Here is a 26,532-nt window from a genome sequence, read left to right as displayed (position 1 = left end):
TAATGAGTGTTTTGTTGGCATAGATGATCCCCCTGAGCCTGTCAACTTCTGGCTCCTTCATAGCTCTAGTTGTTTTAGAATTTTGCGACAAATTAGATTTTCTTTTTCCCAGCATGTTTAAAATGAGCAAACTGCAGTGTGTCATCACTGCTTGGAGCAGATCAGACAATATGCAAATGCTTGTACACAATGGACTCAGTGTTATCTATGTGTTTACATAGAAAGATAACAGACCTTGCTTTATCAGCAATCTTCAATTAACTGAGATACTGCTGCTGTCAAGAGCAGTGTAATATAGTATGTGAACATAAATTCATAACACTCGTGAAGCCATGTCATTTACTAGGATAAAAAGCCTATGTGTTAATCAAGGTTACAAACTATCTATGTGCCAAATTTCATTCAGATCTGTTCAAATGTTTTTTGTGTGATTGAATAACAAACATACAAACATACAAACTTTCACATTTATAATATTAGTTGGGTTGATGCTCGTTTCTCTTATGCAAAGCCATTTTTATAGTTCTTTATGTTGTTCTTATCATTTATACTCCTCTTTTGTTTAAGGTATAAAGGCTCATGGGCTCTGATGTAAGAATTCAGCTTGACCGCTGCCCAAGTGTAGGCTTCTTTAATGGCTGCCACATCTGACTGTAATTCTTAGGTGTATTGATGACTAACTGATGTAGCACTAAGAGCCAGGGGCTCATTTATAACTCCCTGCAAGGTAGCAGTGTCCCTATGTGACCATCAAATAGATAACTGTGCCGCGACCACATAAGATATAGTGCCCCCAACATAGTTAATGGTGGTAAACTGGTAGTACCTGATAGTGCCCAGAGCTGCCATGTAACCGTCAAATTTGTGGTTTGGGCAAAATTACATAAGTACATTACATAAGTTATAGTGCTCTCTCACACAGGTAATAGTGACCCCCAACTACTGTAGTCACCAGTAACTATCAAGTAGGGAACCTTGTCTCAACCACATAAGTTATAGTGCCCCTCATATAGTTAATAGTAATATACTGGGTCATAGTGCTCCTGCCCACATATGACAATTCCCCCACAATTACCTAAGCTAAACTGATCCCACGCATAGGAAATAGTGCCCCTTCCCCCACATAATAACACACAAAGAAGGGAGGAGAGAGAACCAAATGATGGTTCTGATCACATGACCTGGTATTTGAACCAGCCGGGAAGCTTAACAGTCAACACATAAAGGACGCAAATAAAAATGGTCCCAGGAAATCCCAGTTAAAATTCCTCATTCTGAGCTAAGGAGCCCATTGGGTGGTCCTATTTAGTAACTGACAATAATCCCTGCAGTGATTAGGACCGCCCACTGGACTCCTAAGCTGAAATTTTAACAAAAAACTATTTATGCTGACTCTTTTCCTAACAAAAGAATATATCAATCTATTCAGCCCTATACCACAATCTACAGATTAAACTGCATTTTTAAAAAGACAGATTCCCTTAAAGGGGTTTTCCAACCTAATATGTATTGTCTTAGGCTGATAACTTTGTGGGGATCTGCCTCCCAGACCCTATGCAGATAACTGCCTCGGAAGCCTCTGGGTGCTGGAAGATACAGTAGTGGAGGGATGGAAGAGAAACCTTAGCTCTTATTAAGCTCTTAATAAGCTGGACTGGGCCGATCACCTGGAGGCGCTGCACAGAAAGGGCCACAGCAGGCTCTACCTGCTCAGGGGGCTGAGGGCCTTTGGAGTCCAGGGGACACTTCTTAGGGCCTTCTTCAACTCTGTGGTTGCTTCAGCCATCTTCTTCAGAGTGGCCTGCTGGGGGAGTAGCAGATCAACCAGGGACAGATATAGACTTGAAAGGCTGGTTAGAAGGGCCAGCTCTGTCCTGGGGAGCCCCCTGGACCCAGTACAGGTGGTGGGTGACAGAAGGATAGTCCGTGGTGAGCTCCATGCGGGAGAACAACTCCCACCCCATGTATGGGACCTTGATAGCACCGGGCAGTACTGTCAGTGACCGACTGCTTCACCCCAAGTGTGAGAAGGAGCTATCGTAGGTCCTTCCTCCCAACCGTGGTCAGGCTGTATAATCTACATCAGACCAAGCAAAGATCACTCCGCACAGAGAACTAAATGATCCTGAAGTCTTCTTTTCTTTTTTAGTTGCTATGACTGCTTGTATCTGTTTCTATCTTCTATTCTAAGCTTGTATGTGCTTTTTCTTGTAATATAATACTGTATTATCCATGCTACTGTAACACACTGAATTTAACCATGGTGGGACTACTAAAGGATTATCTTATCTTATCTTATATTATTCAAGCAGTACTCTGGTACCACGGCTATACAGCATATGGTTCTACACTCCAATCATATTATTTGAATAGGATCAGATTGTTTTCACTCCCTTTTGACATGTGAAGGCAGCCAGATTAATAGATCCGTGCGGGTTCTGGGTGTTGGACCTCCACAGATCCTACGGATGGCACAGAATGCATCCAGGGCCAGAAAATCTCTTTAAATACCCTGAAGAAGGAAGAGTTCTTTCCGATGACCAAGTAATTGGAAAAAATGAAATATTCATAATACAAATTCTAAATATTTCAACTAGGTCTCAAAAAAATTACCTATAGAACCTTAATTCCGGATCCAGTTATCAGTTTTCGGGGAAAGGTAATTGAAGCTAATCAACCGGCTATTCTTTTCACCTTAACTGGTAAGTAGGATCAAGAAAGAAACAATTAGCGGAGACCCCACGTGTAGAGAACGTGGCGGGAATTTCATTCTCTTTGTCAGTGTGGTGAGATCGGTAAGTTCTTGTGATTTTCATGATAAAATTGTAGGTCTGCATGGGAAATCAGACCTTCGGTGTTTGAAGTAATGTCTCTCCGTTGGAGAAAACCTTCAGGGGACCAACAATTAATCAACATCATTCTGCTCCGAGCTAGAAAGTGCATATTGAACAAATGGATATATAATTCAGCGCTGGCAAATAGACAATTATCTTATCAGCTACAGCTAATAATATCTATGGCGTAATGGGACCTATTATTAGATAAGGAGTCTACTCCCCATAGTTGGGAAAAATAACATAATTATATTACCGAAACCTTAATGGAAAAAAGTTGATGGAAGCCACGGGTAGTTGAAATCAGGTTGTTCCCTGGTCAAGCTCTTTGGCTATTACTACATTTGCCTTATGTACAGTGTGTATACGTTTGATTTTGCTTTTGTTTACCGCATTAGTAAATGACTGAGCAATTTTAGAAAATTGAAAGAAAACACCCAATTTCTTATTCGAGCCATTTCGAGGCATTACTTTGGAGGAATCGTAAAAACCTTTCATGAAAATTGCTTTAGATTAAGGACAAGTCGTAATGTTGAGAAGAATAGGTGAGAAAAGATCATATGGAGTATGGAAATGATACATTGCATCGCTCAACATTGTGTATACTATGTGTCAGGCTTTGTTTTAGGAGATTTGATTAAAGGGTTGTGTGTTTTGTAAAGGTCAATGCATAAAATAAAGTTGCAGTCCTGCTGGAGGACATTGACAGTCTGGTGACTACCCCATGGACACGGGGGAAGTTATCAATCCCTCTATATCACGCCATGCTTGATACATATGTGCATGTGGGTTGGGGGTTACTCAGCCCAACGGATTCATTTTGGAGGGAGTTATAATGGAATCTACGCCAATACCTAACTGGTGTAAATTTTCCTTCTGATGCAAGGACGTCCGACTGGTGTATGAAAAAAGTTACAGCCTCTTCAGTCGCTATGTGAGTCGGCCCTTATTAAGACTGACATATGATATTCCAGTCTTAATAAATCTGTCCTACTGTGCTTCAGTAGTCTGAGACCTTCCCTCTCATCTTGGAAGGACTAAGGTCAGAAGGAGGCTCTTAGACTTCCAAAGGAGAGTGCAGGGTCTAGGTGTCTGATCTAGAGATGAGCGAGTAGTACTCGATCGAGTAGGTATTGGATCAAATACTATGGTATTCAAAATACTCGTACTCGATCGAGTACCACTCGCTGTTCGAATGTAAAAGTTCGATGCAGAACCAGTATTGATTGGCGTAATGCTATACAGTCGGCCAATCAATGCTGGTTCTTCTCCTACCTTTAGAAGTCTTCTCCGTGCAGCTTCCCCGCGGCGTCTTCCGGCTGTTCATTCACTCTGCCAAGCATCGGGCCTGGGCAGCGCCAACTGCGCATGTCCGTTTGTAGTGCGGGCATGCGCATTCGGCTCTGCCCAGGCCCGATGCCTGGCAGAGTGAATGAACAGCCGGAAGACGCCGCGGGGACGCTGCAAGGAGAAGACTTCTCGGAGGATCCAGCCCGACCCTCACTCGTGGACTTGGTAAGTATAATTTGATCGAACGTTGCCTACCCCTGAAACGAGCATTTCCCCCCCCCCATAGACTATAATAGGGTTCAATATTCGATTCGAGTAGTCGAATATTGAGGGGCTACTCGAAACGAATATCGAACCTCGAACATTTTACTGTTCGTTCATCTCTAGTCTGATCCCCAAAAATAAAATAATGATGACCTATCCTTTGGATAGGTTAAAGGTATAAAAACTATATTTGGGCTCAGAAAAAAACATATAAACTGAGGACTCACATTTCGGTAAAGCAACTTTTTTGGATGCAGATGTTGTTGCGATTTTTTGAGCCCACCCTAGGAGTGACCACATAAGTAATGCAAAATATAAATGTCAGGATCTGAGTTGTTTATAAAATTGCTGCATGTTTTCTGGGGATTTGAGCCGGTGTCCTGTGATTCTCTGGTCATTCTCTTTGTTACTGAGCTGTAGGGATAGTGGTTAGGTATCTGCCTTGGTGTATACTTGAGCTTGCTTTGTATCTTGGTGGGTGCGAGCTTCAGGTATGTGTAATTCTCGACAACCTATCAGGTCTTTCTGGGGTCTGTATAAGGCTGACTGCTGGATTCAGTCCTCGACGGTTTTTGTGGTTACCAGATAGGATTCTTGGCCCAGTCTTGAAGGAGAGTTTAGTTGGAGTTGTACAGTTTCTGGAGCTGTATTGGGAGTGGTGTGAGTTTTGTTCTGTGAGAGTCTGCTTTTCCCTCATACATTTCTACTCAACCCCTGTCCTGCATTTCTTGCTGCCTGTCACTGTTTGGTATTAGTGTGTTTCTTTTTTTGGGTTTCAGGTTTGTTTTGCCCCTGTCCTGTGATACCCTTTCCTCACTACTCCACTCTTCCTCTCCTCATTTCTTGTTGTGTGTTTTTTGTTGTGCTGCACCTGTTAGTTCTTCAGCACCTCCCATCCTAGATGTTACTGTTTGCAGCTGCACCTATTCTTTTGTTAGGGGTTACCGCCTCTAGTTTCCCAGTCCCTAGCCTCTTTCAGCTCTCACCCCATCTGTCTGTTAGGTCTTTGCGTTTATAGACCTAGTAGTTGTCGAGGCTGAGCTTAGCTCAGGTACAGCTGACCAACACCCTCAGACAGGGCCTAGTCAGCCGTCATAGCATTAGGGACAGCTTACCTACCCCGCTTTTCTAGTAGTGCTAGCACCATTCAGTATCACGGTTGTCAAGCATTGACACAACCGTGACAATAAAAGGAACACTTTTACTTCTTCCTTTTGCTCAATCCATTCCTAGCTTTGGCTCAAAGAGTTGCAAGCAAAAAAATCTGTATAAAAAAAAAGCTCATCTGTACCGCATTGCTTGGTCTTAGCCTAAAGCAACCCACACATTATAAGTATATGGGGTCTGCCTGACTCTGCCCAGATGATAGATGTCAAGAAGATAAGGATTGGGCAGCTGGGTTTCAACTTCCTGGTCCTTTAGGTCATGGGAAGTTAAGGCCCTGCCAGACATGCCCCCTCTCCCATTTGGTACACATACACAGCTTGGCCAAACCATGCATCCATATGTAGGGAAGTTAGGTGAGATAGCTATCAATTTGGCCAAGAGAGCTGTGTTTTGTATATAGCCAGAAAAGCACCGGGTAACTGGTTTTGGTCAGGTTTGATAAGAATGTCCTTTTTATTTTTATTTTTTGCAAATAAATCATCATTAAGTTGCAGTCTACATAATTGCTTTAGGACCTGCTCATACACTATAGTAGGTCTTTCATCAATGCACTTGATCTTGTAAACTATAAATGATCTACTTCTAGATTTCACAGAAGATGGCTATAGTTATGGCCAAATCTATAATCTGTTTAACTCTCACCATGCTAATGTGGGGAAAATTATTATTAATATTATTTTAACCTACATCATTATCAGTACATCAAGAGTCTGGGGTAGTTGGTAAAATTTAATATAATGTTACATTACATTAATCTGATTATATAAGGGCACTGTTGCTATGACCAGGGGCGGGAGGATGACTAGAATACACATCCTCATTTCTGCCGGAGCTGTTGAAATTGCATAAAACAGTGATCATGTCAGTAAACTCTCAATCCCATTTATCACACTGAATAAGGGGGGTACCCGTTTGGAAAAAAAAACATCATCAGTGCTGGGGGGACAACCTGGGGGGCAATATAAAGCCCCAAGGGTTTTCTCTTGAAAAAAAACCTCTTAAGACATACAAATAGTGTGCCCACCCAACGGGTGTCTTTACACACTTTTACGCAAAGGAACAATTTTATGATATAGATAAAGAATGTTAATATATTGTAATAAAAATGGCAAAGATCAGAATAAAAATAAATTTTTAAAAAATGGAGTATTAAAGAAATAATCAAATGAGAAAACACATTTTGTAAAAGCCCAGAAAAAATATACAAAAAAGGTTCCTAACACCAAAAATTTTGGGATAATATTCTGTATGTTTACTAAAATACAACTATTACAACTATCATTCATGGACCTGAGGTGATAGGGTGTATGATAAAAATTGGGCACTACATGGATCCTGTGCTCACATGGGTGAGTGTAACATCTCTGCCTTTTCGGGTCACTGCGCCACCCTCTGCTCGCGTGCTGCGGCGCAGTAGGCGTGTGCAGTTTGGTTCTTGGCTTAAAGTTTTTCGTTGCACTGTGTGAACACAGCTCTTGTCCTGTGATTGTATTTGCACCACACCCGTCTTCTGCCCTTGTTTGCCTCTGTTCATTAAGTGTTAATTCATGTGATTGACAGCCTGTCTTCCTGTCAACTCCATGGGTGGGTTCTTCCTCCCTATTTAATCTTTGCTCTCATTCACACCAGTGCTTGCTATTGCCGTGTGCATACTTGCTCCTTACTGTCACTATTTCTGCTCGCATTCTAATCCTGACCTTGGCTTTCCCTACAGACTATTCTTTGGACTCCGATTTGGCACTGCATCGCTCTCTTTGTTGTTATTCGTCTTGTCTGCGTTTTATGTCTCACATATCCAGGAAGGGAATGTCTTTGTGGTTGCTGCCTATTACTTAGGACAGGGCCTGGCAATAGGAAGGGTCAGTTGGGGGCTTCAGCTTAGGGCTCACTGTCTCTTGTGTCCTGTCCCAGGGTTCAAAAGCTACCGGGGAATTGCTGTCCTAGCAATTCCCTAACAGTGAGTCTTGGCTCGGGTGCGTGAAAGAGGAAGAGGAAGAAGAAAAGGAGAAAGAGGAAGAAGAGGAGGAAGAGGAAGAAGAGGAGGAAGAAGAGGAGGAAGAAGAGGAAAAAGAAGAAGAAGAGGAAGAAGAAGAGAAAGAGGAAGAAGAGGAGGAAGAAGGAGAAGGAAGAGAAGGAGAAGACGAAGAAGTGGAAGAAGAGGAGGAAGGAGAAGGAGGAGAAGGAGAAGAAGAAGTGGAAGAAGAGGAGGAAGAAGGAGAAGGAGGAGAAGGAGAAGAAGAAGAAGAAAAGGAAGAGGAGGAAGAAGGAGGAGGAGAAGAAGAAGAAGAAGAAGAAGAAGAAGAAGAAGAAGAAGAAGAAGAAGAAGAAGAAGAAGAAGAAGAAGAAAAGGAAGAGGAGGAAGAAGGAGGAGGATAAGAAGAAGACATTTGTAAGAGAAGGCTTTGGTTAAAGAAGAACATGAAAAACATGAGAAATACTGAGATAAATTATAATGTCCCCTTTGATTTTAAATCCTACTTATTTGGGGATAATATGCTGTATTTGTACTAAAATACTATTAGGTGTCCCTAAGTCTTTACAGATCAGACCATTGGGACCATTTTCATGGACCTGATTCACCCATTGAATTGAACTGGTCCATGATGAAAACAAGTGCTGCACAGATCCTATTCTGGTCGTGGACGAATCTTGGCTTGGTCGTGTGTATATAACCTTAGAAAATTATTACTAACCCTAAATAATAACATTATTAATTATAATGAGCATATCGCATTTGTACGTGTTTGGTTAAAAGAAAAACATGATGAACGTGAGAGGTCCGGAGATAAATCATAATATCCCGCTACATTTTAAAGCCTACTTATTTGGGGATAATACGCTGTATTTGTACCAATTGAGATACTGCCCTGGATTAACATACTTTTATCGAGCAGCTTTGTGTAATTGGCCGCGCATTTGCTAAAGAGTAACATTTGATAACTTACAGATGAAAAGTAACATTTAGCATTAGGACACTGACAGCCTGGAAGCAGAAGTGAATATTTTTATTTGTAGCTGTAATTTATTTTTATACAGTGCTGACAGTTTACTTAGCATTTTAGTTAAAAGCATGTAAAATACAATCTTAAATAACGCTCACAACATCCATTCCGATAGAAAGGCTACAGCCAGAAACATAAATAGTAAGAAGAGGTTCTTGTCTGCTCTTAATGGAGTTATATACAACACAAAATGCCATTTTGATTATGTGCTGCTTTAAAAAAATAAGGTCTGGTCTCCGAGGCCGTGTGCGAACAATTACTTAGGGAAGACGGGCAACATTCTGAGACATAAAACCATAATAAAATATAGTGATACCGGACCTTATAACAGATGGGCAGTGATGTCAGGATGATGATGCCAACTCTAGAGAAAGTCTTGTAGCTTTTTGGTCTACTTGTTATGGTCATGTGAGGTTATTGAGGTGTCCTAAGTAAGGCTTATAGGCAATGTACCATGAGGAATGGAAATTAGTTCTTCAGAAGGGGGTAAAAAGTCTTGTACTCCCTACAGGTGGCTGCCCGATAAGTGATACCCATAAAAGAGCCTTCAGATAGGGATATAAGCCATGCCAGACATCCTCTTCTTGTCCCTTGTCAATACTACACCAGTTCGTAAAAAGCTGGGTTCTTTACTAGAGATGAGCGAGTAGTACTCGATCGAGTAGGTATTCGATCGAATACTATGGTATTCGAAATACTCGTACTCGATCGAGTACCACTTGCTGTTCGAATGTAAAAGTTCAATGCAGAACCAGCATTGATTGGCTGAATGCTATACAGTCGGCCAATCAATGCTGATTCTTCTCCTACCTTTAGAAGTCTTCTCCGTGCAGCTTCCCCGCGGCGTCTTCTGGCTCTTCCAGCTCTTCATTCACTCTGCCATCATCGGGCCTGGACAGAGCCGACTGCGCTTGTCCACTTGTAGTGCGGGCATGCGCAGTCGGCTCTGCCCAAGCCCGATGCCTGGCAGAGTGAATGAAGAGCCGGAAGATGCCACGGGGACGCTGCAAGGCGAAGACTGCACGGAGGATCCAGCCCGACCCTCACTCGTGGACTTGGTAAGTATAATTTGATCGAACGTTGCCTACCCCTGAAACGAGCATTTCTCCCCCCATAGACTATAATAGGGTTCGATATTCGATTCGAGTAGTCGAATATTGAGGGGCTACTCGAAACAAATATCGAACCTCGGACATTTTATTGTTCGCTCATCTCTATTCTTTACGCGTTTCCCAAAAAATTCTTGTCCAGGTGTCCACCATTTTGCTCTCTATGTTAATGGGTGTAAAAATTAGAATAAAATTTCTGACTTTTCTTGGGCATCCTCTAGTGTTCCAGTCTTCATCCAAGACTGTACTCCATCTTATTCAGCTCACTTGGGCCAAGTGATTGCTAAAGCCCAAGACGAAGACCGGAATGTTGGAGGTTTGCTGTAGGGGAGCCCAAAAAAGTCAGAAACTTTTTCTTTATTTTTATATACCTTCTATGCTATGATACCCTGGAGTCTGAAGAGACACAGAAGACACTGCAATAAAATACGTTGTATTTCTGCAACGTGGGCCTTAGACTTACAAGTAATGTTCCTTGGGGCAAAATACACAAATAAGCTTTCATCCAGAGGAAAGAATTGTCTCTCAAGTGATAACTTTGATTCAGCCGGGGCTTATATAAAGGTGGGTTATATACTGGGTTATAACCGCCTCCTTGCTATTTTGTGCTTGATCACCAGCTGTAGAAGGCAAATGTTTTTGCTTTAATTTTTGACTCTGTTCACATTTTTCCTTTTAATAACATTTTATGTACACAGGAGGAATATCCGATGGATATGTTGAATTGTCCAAAGACCTCCATTAAAGAGGTCTTTTCAGCACCTCCACCAACCACAGAGAAAAATTTCCAACTGTGCCAGTATCAATATCAGTGGAATTTGTGCCTATTGACAGAAGCTAAGAACATGAATTGGTATACATAGAGGAAGTTCGTCTTTAAAGGGGCTATGGCACAAAAAGCATTTATCCTCCACAAGATAAAGTATAAATACCTGTTCAGTGGTGGGTCTAACCACTGAGACCCCCATGGTCCTGAGATTGGGGGGTCCTTTACCCCATTGTGCATTCAGCCAATTCAAATGTGGGCATGACTGGTGGTGGACGTTGCTCCTAGTCACTTCAAAGGGACTTGGCTATCTCTGGCTCTCCCATTGAATTGAATAAGAGTGACTTCCAACACCAGTCACTGTTACTTTCAGCCTGATCAGTCTGAATACGCAGTGCTGGAAAGAATCTCCCATTCTAAACTTTTGGCATAACCCCTTTTACCCAAATGAAGTTAAAAGAGTGTCTATTTGGTCATCAGACCAGAGAGTTAGCGTAACCTTTATGCCATGTAGGAAAATCAACCAAGTAGGATACTGTACAATCCACTCAATTCAAGACCTTCTTCATACAAGGTTGCTGCCCAATATAGGTGACAATCTCAGGAAATACAGTTCTGTGTAGTAATGGTGTCACTGCTACAAAATTGTCTTAATTCTCTATAGAGTCAAAACCTGTCTGAAAACAGTGTCTAAGAAAGGTCTATAGGACCTACAATGTCTTAGAACTTGGATTAAACAAGTCATGAATGAAGAGTATTGACTGGAGTACTGTACTCCAGCTCAGGATCCTACTGCCCTTGGACTTTCTTACGATAAAAACGTGGGGCAGATTTATTAATTCTCTCTAATTTCGGCCATCTTGGACTATACAGACTTAAAATGCACAAAATTTATCACGGTGACTGATCCTGTATGAGAAATCCATTCCATTGTTTACACCAAGTTCCACCACGTATAAGTTGGCTTGGGTTCGGACAAAAAAAAAAAAGGCATCAATATTTTGGTGTATTTTTGGGTGACAATGTTACATATTAAGCTCTGTCCCTTCCCAGATAAGTCCAGATCCTTTTTAGGTAAACCCATCTGTCCTTCCAGGTACCTAAACTGTCAAAAAGTGTCTAAACAGGTAATAAATGGGGTGTAAAGCTTGTCAATATAATCCAAGGAACGAAAGAAAACTCTGGAGCTACAACACCTTCTATCCCACCAAAAATGCAGTTCCATCAGTTGCGGCTCACTCCCCCACACCTATAGGGAATGAGAAACCATTCAGACCAAGACAATAATGGTAGATGTATTTGGCTCCTGTAATTCTCAGATGTCCATAAGGAGGAAAGAAAACCGACGTCAATATGATGGATTTTTCCAGGCAAATAGAGAATTAAAGAAATATAAAATAAAGGAATCAAATGTCCATATTGAGTATATGGCATTCATAACAGGTTTTTGGTGCCAATTGCAACAGAATTCTTTAACATTTTCAAATAGCAAATCTGCCTCAGAGAGCCATTAAAGAGGTTGCTTTGGATCAGAAAACATGACTGATTTATTTTTCTCAGGAAGTGACATTACACCCATTGGTCACATGGCCATGCTATAGCTCAGTCCCGTTTTTTTCACTGGGACTAAACTGTAGCATTGCTATGTGATCAACAAAGAGAGAAAGCAGCCATGTTTTCTAAACCTACACTGCCCCTTTAAGCTTGTTTCACACCATCTGATAAAGCCAGCCCTAGAGATGGGCAAACCTCTTGAACTTCATGAGAATATGTATGAGGTTTGCCAGCAAGTTTTTCTTCTGAAAGTGCTGTTATTGTACTGCGGAGTTTCTTCAGACTCTAGAATATAATAAGTGGAGATTAGGGTTGAGCGATCGTGTTCGGAAAAGATCGGATTCCGATCTGAGAAAATTTTACGATCGTGAATTCCGAACACGATCTTTTTAGGTGGGATCGAGATCGGTAGTATTTCCCGCAATGCTTTGCTTAGCCTTCACACTGAGTATATAGTGTATACTCAGCGTGAAGGCTCCGCTGCGGTTCCATAGGAATGACTGGAAGCAGCCGGCACACAGCCTTAACCCCCTGCGCGCCGGCTGCCTCCATTCATTCTAATGGGAAACTAAAGTAACATCTCTAGTAGCTACTTACCTCCAGAGATGGCTGCTCCGGTCCTGGTGTTCTTCTTCGCCTTGCTGCCGCTCCACACTGCTCTTCTCGCCTCGCTGCCCTGCCTCCCAGGTTAGTGTTTAAAGAGCTAGGAAGGCGGGGCTTGTGGCTTAGGAGAGTGTGGGCGGGTACAGGGTGGAGAAACGTGATGTCTCCCCTCGCAGTACCCGCTCACACTCTCTTAACCCGCCCACACTCTCCTAACCTAGGAGTCAGGGGGCAGCGAGGTGAGAAGAGCAGCGTGGAGCGGCAGCGAGGCGAAGAAGAACACTGGACCAGCCATCTATGCAGGTAAGTGGACACCAAGGGGGACTAAGTAGCCAGAGGATTAAAAAAAAATCCTCTGGCTACTTAGTGATTCACTACACAGCGTGGATTATAACAATTAAAGTGTTCAATTGTTAGATTCCATGCTGTATAGTGAATAGGATTGCTTTTAAAATCCCATCTCCAATTAATAAAAAAATCCCATTGACTTGCATTGGGATCGGAATTGGGATCGAGATCGGGTTCGAATGAAAAATGATCGGAAATCGGATTTTAAAATCGATCCTGAAAAGTCAAGATTGGCTCAACCCTAGTGGAGATCTTACAGTGGTGGGGAGTGCAGTAAAACAAAAAATGCTGATAGTCACCTTTTCTCACATATCTTGGCTCCCTCGTGGCATCTGGTGCATCTTCTGTCCTCTTTGTATCATTTCTGGACCTTAGGACCTTCATGCAAGATGAAGATGGACCAACCAAATCTGAACAGATTGGAACAATGATCAGTGTTCATCCAAAAGAGTGAACATAAGTTTTCTTCATTGATATATGAGGCACACACAACATGTTTTGGGTTTAGACCCTTCTCAAGTGCATAAATTAACTAATACGTGGATGCCACAGTGTGAAGCCGAGGAACACACTATAGCATCCATGTATTAGTTAATTTATGTACTTTAGAAAGGGCCTATACCCGAAACGCGTTGAGTGTGCCTGTTCTATCAATAAAGAAAACTTTTGTTTACTCTATTGGATGAGCGCGGATCATTGTGCCGGTCCATTCGGATTTGGTTGGTCCAGGTTTGGATTGGTGCTCTTCCCTTAGGACCGTTTTGTCATGGATCTTAGGAGACCACTGAGGTCTGTGAGGACCAATGATGTGGACTGAGCACCACACACTGTAAGGGGGCCAAGGAGAGATGAGTATCAGTATTGTTTTTCTTTACCGTACCTTCCCTTGGCATCCACTTATGGATGGGGTCTGGGGTCTAAAGAATAGTGGTTCGTGGGTGAAGAAAACCATCAATCTCAGGTTTGGTCAAACACCAAATTTTGGTCAAATTTGCAAGGAACCTATCTCTTTACAGACCGATGCGCTCATCTCCAGTCAGTATGGCTGGACAGTATCAGCCTGTTAAGGGATAAAGGGACAGCCCGATATGGAAATATAAAAAATGCTCCAGAATTAGTTGATATCGAATAAAATAGACATGTCAGAAGACACGACCTTGGACAACCCCTTGGACGTTGCTCGTACATCTACCATACAATGCCCTTGCTTACTCGGTACTCGACTGCCTTCATGAACCATATAATATTGTAAAATTTTACAGGTCCTTCCATTCCCGACACAATTTCTCTACACCAGCTCACAACAGATGGGAAATTGTATTTGTAAGAAATGGATCCTCTGACTCCTCCTTCCTCACTCCTTGTAATCAAATATTTCCTCGGGTCTAATAAGGAGCGAGACAGCTGACATAAATGCCTGTGTACGTTTTCCTTTCATGATACTCTCTCCGTGTCAGCTGAACCATGGACTATATTGTGCGGAGGGCAGACCCATTCCTTTGGGGGCTGAAGTTATATTGATTCTTTATTAAGCTACACAGATGCAAAAAAAAAAAAAAAAGGAGGGATTGTGACTGATTATTCCGGCACGCTAGCGGAAATCTCAGACAAAAAGAAAAGACGTCTTGGTATAAGGGAAATAACACTTTGTGTCCTGTGATAGTCACTTCTGTATTCTGCGAAAATCTACTTTGTGCCGAAAAAGCGAAGAGGTATCAGAAGCTGCAGGAGGCGAGGGGTTAAGGTTCAGTCAAGCAAGTTTATTGGCAAAGACAGAAGAGTATTTTGCGGAATATGTGTTGAGGCTGTCTCTTTGGTGATAGGATAGGCTCTGACAAAATGAGTTAGTGACCCCTCTCAGTGCTGCCTAACATATGCTGGCACAGATGCTACCATGCAGATTCCCACTGGGAGCCGGACAGGGAAGGAATATTGAATATTAGGGTAATTTAGACCATGAAGGATTAGGTTTGCTCATGAAAAGCAAATAATTGTGTTGTGGAGAGGAGGACAAAGAGAAGTAATTAAACATCAGCTTTATAAGCTGCCCTCATTGACACATGTAACATTTTATGTGTGAAGCTTGGACGCTTTAGGACAGGGGGGATTTGTAGTCCCCTGAGAACTCTTTTTTAATTTAAGATACAAACCCTTCACAAACAGGGACACAGTCATTGGGCTATTTATGGCTAAAAGGCAACAAGTATTCAGTGAATAGCAATACAAAAAGGCAAAGGATGGAAGAAGAGAGATTATAGGTAGATATGCTAGATAGGTACAAGATAGAGGGATAGATGCAAGGTAGAAAGATAGATAGATAGATAGATAGATAGATAGATAGATAGATAGATAGGAGATAGATAGATAGATAGATAGATAGATAGGAGATAGATAGATAGATAGATAGATAGATAGATAGATAGATAGGAGATAGATAGATAGATAGATAGATAGATAGGAGATAGATAGATAGATAGATAGATAGATAGATAGATAATAGAACAATTGCTACAATGTAAAAAGATAGATAGATAGATAGATAGATAGATAGATAGATAGATAGGAGATAGATAGATAGATAGATAGATAGGAGATAGATAGATAGATAGATAGATAGATAGATAGGAGATAGATAGATAGATAAATAGATAGATGATAGATAGATAGATAGATAGATAGATAGATAGATAGGAGATAGATAGATAGATAGATAGATAGATAGATAGATGATAGATAGATAGATAGATAGATAGATAGATAGATAGGAGATAGATAGATAGGAGATAGATAGATAGATAGATAGATAGGAGATAGATAGATAGATAGATAGATAGATAGATAGATAGATAGATAGATAGATAGATAGGAGATAGATAGATAGATAGATAGATAGATAGATAGATAATAGAACAATTGCTACAATGTAAAAAGATAGATAGATAAATAGATAGATAGATAGATAGATAGATAGATAGGAGATAGATAGATAGATAGATAGATAGATAGATAGATAGATAGGAGATAGATAGATAGATAGATAGATAGATAGATAGGAGATAGATAGATAGATAGATAGATAGATAGATAGATAGGAGATAGATAGATAGATAGATAGATAGATAGATAGATAATAGAACAATTGCTACAATGTAAAAAGATAGATAGATAGATAGATAGATAGATAGATAGATAGATAGATAGGAGATAGATAGATAGATAGATAGATAGATAGATAAATAGATAGGAGATAGATAGATAGATAGATAGATAGATAGATAGGAGATGGATAGATGATAGATAGATAGATAGATAGATAGATAGATAGATAGATAGATAGGAGATAGATAGATAGATAGATAGATAGGAGATAGATAGATAGATAGATAGATAGATAGATAGATAGGAGATAGATAGATAGGAGATAGATAGATAGATAGATAGATAGATAGATAGGAGATAGATAGATAGATAGATAGATAGATAGATAGATAGATAATAGAACAATTGCTACAATGTAAAAAGATAGATAGATAGATAGATAGATAGATAGATAGGAGATAGATAGATAGATAGATAGATAGATAGATAGATAGATAGATAGATGATAGATAGATAGATAGATAGATAGATAGATAATAGAACAATTGCTACAATGTAAAAAGATAGATAGATAGATAGATAGATAGATAGATAGATAGATAGGAGATAGATAGATAGATAGATAGATAGATAGATAATAGAACAATTGCTACAATGTAAAAAGATAGATAGATAGATAGATAGATAGATAGATAGATAGATAGATAGTAGATAGATAGATAGATAGATAGATAGATAGGAGATAGATAGATAGATAATAGAACAATTGCTACAATGTAAAAAGATAGATAGATAGATAGATAGATAGATAGATAGATAGATAGGAGATAGATAGATAGATAGATAGATAGATAGATAGATAGATAGGAGATAGATAGATAGATAGATAGATAGATAGGAGATAGATAGGTTGACCTAGTACATAGATAAGGCAAGGTAGATAGACAGATACAAAATAGATAGTTAGCCAGAAAGATGGATAGATAACTAGATAGGTAGATAGATAGATAGATAGATAGATAGATAGGAGATAGATAGATAGATAGTTCCATTTTTGTTAGCAGAAAGATACGTGGCACTTACAGAATAAAACAACCCTTTGCTGATTTTGGAGTGCTGTCTTATTTTTTGGTTATATAGATTTGCAGACATGATGCTGCTTTGAACAATTTTTTGTAGATAGATTTTTTTTTTTTTTTTTTGAAGATGGATAGATACACCTATTACATAGATAAACAGATGGATATAAGACAGATATAGATAATCTGGTAGATGATAGATATAAAGTGGATAAATAGTAAATAGAGATAGATAGATAGATAGATAGATAGATAGATGATAGATAGATAGATAGATAGATAGATAGATAGATAGATAGATAGATAGATATGATACTGTACAGAGATAGATAGTTTGTTCTAGAACACACAGACACAACGTGGACTATACACTGAGCAGTAGAGGAATAAAGCAAGCAATCTTAAGCATATTAGTACAATGAATCCTACATTCGGTGCGGCAATGTCTGGGCTGTTCGCATTTTCACAATTACGATTGTTCACTAATTGCTCTTTCTGATGGATAATCTCTAAACCTTCCTGACAAACAGAAGGCGTTAATGCACTTAAAACCGCACTAACCCCACAAAAAAGTTTTGGAATGTAAACAGAATGCCTTGTCCATTTTATGATAAAATAGGTTATATAAACATAAATGGGACAAGTCCGTGCGGTGCAATTATAGGGGTTGTACAGCAGGTAACTGACCATTTATTCCCAGGAGACCCGCAGACATGATGGAGAGGTTTCTCCATTTATCTACATTCCTTCTCATCTTTCAGTCTGCATTAAAGAAGAGGTTAACACTTGGTGATCCCTCTATAATGGCCAGTTTTAGGGATAGCGGTTCCCCAATGCAGAGTCATGTTAGACCAGCTATTCCAGGGGGAGTCATATGCAGATCCTGGTTGACGTTACAGATATGGTATATAGCGGGAGGAGGAGGTGCAGCGATACCAAATTTATATAGTTTTTTTATGTACTACTTTTCCACAAAAAACATCATGGTCTTGACATCGTCATGCTCTGAGAGTCATAAGTTTTTTCTATTTCTCCATCCAAGGAGCTTCGTGGATGAGTGGGATTTGTAGACAATGTGACCAAAAAGCAGCAACTCCATTTCCGTTTTTATTTTTTAATTTATTTTATTTACCTTGTTGCAAACTAAACTCCTGCTACAATGTTGTAAAGATCCATCACCGGTGCATGTCCACATAACAAAGCGGAATACAGAGGAATAGTCCATTTACTATGTTCACTGTGTGGCATAAATAGTGTTTTATATGAAGTTGTCAATATTAGTGACGTTTTTTTGTGTGCCTTAAAAAGTGGACTTCTTATTTTTTTTTTTTTTTTAATCCCAGTATGGAACATAAACAGTAAAGGTAAGGAGTGTGAATTGTGCTGCAGTGTTGTGGTATATTATATGATACGATATGGGGGCGTAATTACTGGGATATTAGGGAGCCCAGCAGCAGCCGCCATGGATTTTTTTTGTTTGTTTTTTAATAGGTCGTTAACAGGCCCTATTTATTTACGTATTTACTTATCCTTGCTTGTGCTCACGGCCGCCGGCGCTTCCCCTTCTGCAGAGGCGGAGCAGGAGCCAGGATCGGTAAGTAACGAACCCCACAAACACCTCTATCATTATACTTGGAAGTGTCTTTTCAGACCCCTGAGTATAATGTTCGGAATGTTAGGAGAGGTGAGTGAACATAAAATCCATTGTTACTTACCTCTCCTGGGCTACAGAAGGCTTTGTCCTTATGCATCGCAATGCAAGTTTGGCTCAAGTGATGTCTCTTCCATTATTGAAGATGTCATCAGCGGAGAGTGCACCGGAGCCAAGGAGAGGTAAGTAACAGTGTTTTTTTCTCTTTGTATCCTCCCCTGGATCTCCAATTATTATACTCTGGGGTCTGAAAAGATCCCAGAGTATAATAATTGTTCATGAGTGGTCCACAATAGGACATAATACTGTGTGCAGGGGTCACTATGGGGCATCACACTGTGTGCAGGGGTCACTATGGTGCATAATACTGTGTGCAGGAGCCACTATGGGCATAATACTGTGTGCAGGGGCCACTATAGGGCATAATGCTGTGTATAGGGGCCACTATGCGGCATAATACTGTGTGCAGGGGCCACTATGGGGCATAATACTGTGTGCAGGGGCCACTATGGGGGATAATACTGTGTGCAGGGGCCACTATGGGGGATAATACTGTGTGCAGGAGCCACTATGGGCATAATACTGTGTGCAGGGGCCACTATGGGGCATAATGCTGTGTATAGGGGCCACTATGCAGCATAATACTGTGTGCAGGGGCCACTATGGAGCATAATACTGTGTGCAGGGGCCACTATGGGGCATAATACTGTGTACTGGGGCCACTATGGAGCATAATAGTGTGTGCAGGGACCACTATGGGCATAATACTGTCTGTAAGGGCCATGGAGCATAATAGTGTGTGCAGGGACCACTATGGGCATAATACTGTCTGTAAGGGCCATGGGGCATAATACTGTGTGCAAGGGCCACTATGGGGCATAATACTGTGTGCAGGGGCCACTATGGGGGATAATACTGTGTGCAGGGGCCACTATGGGGTATAATACTGTGTGCAGGGGCCACTATGGGGCATAATACTGTGTGCAGGGACTACTATGGAGCATAATACTGTGTGCAGGGACTACTATGGGGCATAATAGTGCATTCAGGAATGCAGGGGAGGGGAGTCGGACAGTCGGTGGGGCTCTTTGAGTTGGTAGAGTTGGTCGGGGGGGGGAGGGGAGGCAATGTCAAATGTTTACCTTTGGGCCCCACCATTCCTGGTTACGCCACTGCATTGTAGGTTGCATCGAACTTGTTCGACCCCAACCAAATCCGTGACCAAGCTACTGAGTGCAAAAACAATTCTTGAGAGGTTCACCGATCTCTTAGAACAGATTATCTCTCTCTCCCTGTACAGTGACTTCTGCAAAGAGCATGCCTAGAAAACTCTACCAAAGGCCGTCCGCAACCTGTCCCCTCCATATATATCTGGCGTAATCTCCTGATACCTCCCCACACATAATCTCCATTCCTCTCAAGACCTCCTACTTTGCTCGCACACAACCACCTCCAACACTTCTCCCAAGCATCCCCCATACTCTGGAACTCACTACCACAACACCTACGACTGTCTCCCACAATCACAAGCTTCAAGAGGACCCTGAAGACTCACCTCTTCAGGAAAGACAACAACCACCAAAAAGATACTGCCACCACGCCACCATCGGAACAGCTTCTACCAGGTGTCTCTATCCTCCTGCCTTCATAGATTGTATGACCTCTCTCTTGGTCACTAAGTTAGTCTTTAGTACTTGATTTTTTCATTATGTTTATGAAACCTCTTCAGGTATAAAGCCCCGTGAAATGTATCGTTCACAAAAAATAAAATAAAAATAGTATAATAATAGTATAAATAGTAATAATAATCCTAGAACCATCTATTGAGTTTGAGAATGGCCTATATACAATACTTGAGTGTTATCTAAAAGTATATTTCGAGGATGTTGTCACAATTCTTATTGATCTTGGCAATATAGTTCAGAAGCACAAAATGTAGAGCAAAGTTCCGGTCCAGTAATATCTCACAAGTGGAGTCCAATTGCCCAGTACAATGTGTTGACTCGTTGACTGTACCCCTTTTCTGCTGTCACACTTCGTGTTTTTCCCTCTACATACATCAAGACCATCTATGAAACATTGCACTAAATTCTGCTCCAACTCTTTATATTCCATTCTCAGTCATTAGAATTTCCGAAAGCCCAAGGAAGTAACTTTCCGAAATTTGTCAATAGAATGTGAAATGAGAAGGTAAAGTGGAGACATTCTCGAGATTGTGCTGAAAAGTATTTTCCCCCTCACAGGAGAAGGAACGAAGGCGATGTGTTCTGGTTCATCGGAGGTGCGATCACACTCAATATGCTGATTCTACAGGATAACGTATTTCCCTTCACAAAGTAATGCTCGCCAGTCAACAATGGAATTACAATAACTGCATAAATGCATTTTAGTGAAGGTGCAAATGTCCGGTGGCAAGACGGACAAAATCCCTTTTAATTGAAGTGTAATATGAAATATTAAGTCGTGGCTGTTCACCGTTTAAGGAATAGACTGAGATCTCTTCTCCGGTATCTGTCCTGGGAAATCACCGTAACAGTTGTGGCTGGGTTGTGAGCATGACAAAGGCAGTTCAAGGAAACCCAGGCGACATCTATTACTGGAAATATTAGTAAGATTCAAGGACATATACTTTGGCTTTAAAACTTTCAGACCCTTTTCGAGGATGTGGCACCTTTTCATGTTCAATGGCCTCATTGCTCAAGGACACTTGAGCATAGATTGTTTATATGCACATTCATTGGAAGTGCAGACAGAATTCTTAAGTCTGTGCAGGTAAAAGTCATGTATTCATCCCATCTTTTATTAGAAATAAATACATATCACAAAGAAATCTTAGCATATTGCACAGAGAGTGGAAGAATAGTGGTGTAATGATCCGTGATAGAATAGATATTCTACCGTAAGTAAGATGAGTAGCTGAACCTTAGAGAGTACGGCGGGAGGATTGTCTAAGTCAAGGATTAACACAATGTAACCACCTCGCTAAATTAAAATGTTACAACAATGATAATAATGATGTTGTTGATGATAATGAAAGAAGACGAGAGAAGAACATTGTGTAGAGATGGATACAAATCCTGCAAAACTATCAGTCATAGCTTGATATGATGGCACAAAACTCAGCCATGAGCTGAGAGTAGATACTGTGCTGTCTACACTTAACCCTGACTAAGGAATTGTTCTACTGCCTAATGTATATACCTAAGGAAATCAAATCTTGTTCTCCTAATTTGTTTCAATAGCTTTAGAATCAATAGCAGCATGTAAAATATTATACTGCAGTAATGAGCAGTGTGGCTGTGAATTCAGCATTGGAGTGAGATAAAATACTCACTAGTTGCATTTTTTGTCTCAGTCTCTCTAGCTTCTCCCTTCCAAAGGTAGCACTTGTAACCTGATCCTTCTGTGAACTACAAATCCATCTGCATCAGTTACTCTTTAAATGGAAAACATTATATAGCAGTAATGAGCAGTGTAGCTGTGAATCCAGCACTGGGGTGAGATAAAATACTTACTAGATGCATTTTTTGTCTCAATTTTTCCAGCTTCTCCCTTCTAAAGGTAGCAGCTGTAACCTGATCCTTCTGTGAACTAAAAAAATCCATCTGCATCAGTTACTCTTTAGTTCAAAGGCCTTCATCTTAGCATCCAATTAAAGTGGGATTCCAGCAACAAACATATTCAATAGATAAGTGAAAGCTGAGCGTCTCCAACAATTCAGAGGTCACTACAAAGATAGAAGCTGATGTTCTGTCACCCTAGACTGTATGATGTTGATCAAACAGCTAAGCATCATCAAGAACTCAAAATAGGCAAAAAAGGGCTCCCAAGTTATTTCATGATTTGTTTATTGATGTGTGTATATATACATATATATTTGGGAAAGGTAGCTTGGTAGCAACAGTGTTGAAGACCCGACCAGTCAAACACAGGGACACAAATCTTGTATCAAACAGGTTTATTTACAAAAACACAGCAAAACAAAAAAAAAAACAAAAAAACCTTGACTTCAGGTAGAAAAAATGAGCAAAATAAAATACAGCCTTAACTTTGGCAAAACAGTAAGAAACAAAATCCTGCTCGTCTGAGCAACTAAGTAAACAGTAATAGCAAGCTAACTATATGTGTGGCTTACTAACAGCCACACAAACAAACAAATAAGCACAGTTGCACATCTGCAACATCAATGATGTCCTCCCGATAGGGAAAGTATGCACTGGCAGGGGGCCCCTGTGTGCTGAGGACCTGGGCAGTTGCCGGCAGCCAGCCATCTTTAATTATTACATTGTTGCCTGCATCCTGGGGCCCCCGAGGTTACCGATCCGGCACCTGACACTATTAACCCTCATTTTGTCAATGCAAATGCATTGGTTAGGTGCCCGATCGGGGCCGTAACCAATGTATCTGCATTAACAAAATGAGTACTAACAGTCGGGGCTCGGGGCCCACTGGGGGATTCCCCGGTTCCCCAGTGGGCCAGTCCAACCCTGGACCAACACCTGGCTGAAGCCTACTCCAGACTCGCCCTGGATTAGCAATGCGAGAATCATAATGAATCCTAAAGGTGAGTATATTGAAATTATTGGCCTAGATTTACTATTTGGGCTGTGCTGAGAAAGTGGCCAAAAATGCACCTTGACTTGGCAAGAGGGTGGCATGGGCTGGGCGGTCAGATTTACTACAATACATGGTAACAAATTGGCAGAAGTTTCCGTTCAGGCTCATCGACATGGCCAACAATGACTAAGAGGTCGGAGCTTCTTACTAATTCAGGTGCATTTTGAGCTTGTTGAGGGATGACTGGTGTGGGGATCTATAGTTGTATCATAATAACAATTATATTGCAACATTGTTTCAATATACAAAACCGAAAAAAATTCCAACAACTAATTTTTTGCTTTAAATTAAAAAAAAAGGTAATTTTTTATTACAAAAAATAAACTAATCAATGTTATTTGCCTTCTGTATTTATTAGAGATGAGATTTTCTGTCATTACGATGTTACTCTATTTTTACTCTGACAAGGTCAAATAACTGAAAAAATAGAGATGGGTCAGCGAGAGGGGAGAATAACAGAACTGCAGTGAAATGGCGCTCCATTGGCTTTTGTATTGATTCAGAGTGTGTCAAAAGGGTCTTTTGTCGTGCCCCTACCGCAGCATACTAATTTGCTAGATCAAGTCTGTCAGAATATCGACTAGAGGTAAAGAACTACAGTGGCAGCTTTTGTATTTTATACAGCAGGGAGCCTGTGTGTGAAACAGGATTATCAGGGGGTCATGACGAGAGTCAAGGGACGTCCATCACTTCCCCTCTGGTAAAGCAATGGGGCGGGAGTGCCTGTGATTAAGCTGTAGAGGACAGCAGGGAGAGAACTGAACAAGTCAGGAACATGGACATGTAAATCAGCCTCTCCTCTGTTAACCACATACTTCTAATGAGGTATTCACACCGGCTATACAAATATCCAAACAGCTGCCGAAATATGGAATTCACATACAACCCAAAAACCCACACAAAGCTATATAGCTCTCCTTATTATGTACTCAGAAGAAAATCACCTGTACATTGAACGATATATATATATATATATATATATATATACATATGTATATCAATTATAATGTGTATATATATATATATATAATTCTGTATACATTTAGTATATTGCGCATCGATGGGAATCAAATTCTGATGTCAGAACTCGTCAATTATACAGATGAGTAATGCTAAAGAGATATTATTTATCCCCTCATATCTATATCTATCTATCTATCTATCTATCTATTATCTATCTATCTATCTATCTATCTATCTATCTATTTATCTATCTATTATATCTATCTATCATCGTCTATCTATCTATCTATCTATCTATCTATCTATCTATCTATCTATCATCTATCTATTGTCTATCTGTCATCGTCTGTCTATCTATCTATCTATCTATCTATCTATCTATCTATCTATCTATCTATCTAGCTATCGTCTATCTGTCATCGTCTGTCTATCTATCTATCTATCTATCTATCTATCTATCATCGTCTATTTATCTATCTATCTATCTATCTATCTATCTATCTATCCATCCATCCATCTATCTAGCTATCTACACTCACCGGCCACTTTATTAGGTACACCTGTCCAACTGCTCGTTAACACTTAATTTCTAATCAGCCAATCACATGGCGGCAACTCAGTGCATTTAGGCATGTAGATATGGTCAAGACAATCTCATGCAGTTCAAACCGAGCATCAGTATGGGGAAGAAAAGTGATTTGAGTGCCTTTGAACGTGGCATGGTTGTTGATGCCAGAAGGGCTGGTCTGAGTATTTCAGAAACTGCTGATCTACTGGGATTTTCACGCACAACCATCTCTAGGGTTTACAGAGAATGGTCCGAAAAAGAAAAAACATCCAGTGAGCGGCAGTTCTGTGGGCAGAAATGCGTTGTTGATGCCAGAGGTCAGAGGAGAATGGCCAGACTGGTTCGAGCTGATAGAAAGGCAACAGTGACTCAAATAGCCACCCGTTACAACCAAGGTAGCCAGAAGAGCATCTCTGAACGCCGCACAGTACGTCGAACTTTGAGGCAGATGGGCTACAGCAGCAGAAGACCACACCGGGTGCCACTCCTTTCAGCTAAGAACAGGAAACTGAGGCTACAATTTGCACAAGCTCATCGAAATTGGACAATTAAAGATTGGAAAAAAGTTGCCTGGTCTGATGAGTCTCGATTTCTGCTGCGACATTCGGATGGTAGGGTCAGAATTTGGCGTCAACAACATGAAAGCATGGATCCATCCTGCCTTGTATCAACGGTTCAGGCTGGTGGTGGTGGTGTCATGGTGTGGGGAATATTTTCTTGGCACTCTTTGGGCCCCTTGGTACCAATTGAGCATCGTTGCAACGCCAAAGCCTACCTGAGTATTGTTGCTGACCATGTCCATCCCTTTATGACCACAATGTACCCAACATCTGATGGCTACTTTCAGCAGGATAATGCAATGCCATGTCATAAAGCTGGAATCATCTCAGACTGGTTTCTTGAACATGACAATGAGTTCACTGTACTCCAATGGCCTCCACAGTCACCAGATCTCAATCCAATAGAGCATCTTTGGGATGTGGTGGAACGGGAGATTCGCATCATGGATGTGCAGCCGACAAATCTGCGGCAACTGTGTGATGCCATCATGTCAATATGGACCAAAATCTCTGAGGAATGCTTCCAGCACCTTGTTGTATCTATGCCACGAAGAATTGAGGCAGTTCTGAAGGCAAAAGGGGGTCCAACCCGTTACTAGCATGGTGTACCTAATAAAGTGGCCGGTGAGTGTATGTGTCTATCTATCTATCTATCTATCTATCTATCTATCTATCTATCTATCTATCATCTATCTATCTATCTATCTATCTATCTATCTATCTATCTATCAATCATCTATCTATTGTCTATCTGTCATCGTCTATCTATCTATCTATCTATCTATCTATCTATCTATCTATCTATCATCTATCTATCTATCTATCTATCTATCTATCTATCTATCATCTATCTATTGTCTATCTGTCATCGTCTATCTATCTATCTATCTATCTATCTATCTATCTATCTATCTATCTATCCATCCATCCATCTATCTAGCTATCTATGAGTCTATCCATCTATCATTGTCTATCTATCTATCTATCTATCTATCTATCTATCTATCATCTATCTATCTATCTATCTATCTATCTATCTATCTATCATCTATCATCTA

This window comes from Leptodactylus fuscus, chromosome 1 (genome assembly GCF_031893055.1).
Source record: "Leptodactylus fuscus isolate aLepFus1 chromosome 1, aLepFus1.hap2, whole genome shotgun sequence".
NCBI lineage: Eukaryota > Metazoa > Chordata > Amphibia > Anura > Leptodactylidae > Leptodactylus > Leptodactylus fuscus.
This window is presented reverse-complemented; position numbering follows the sequence as displayed.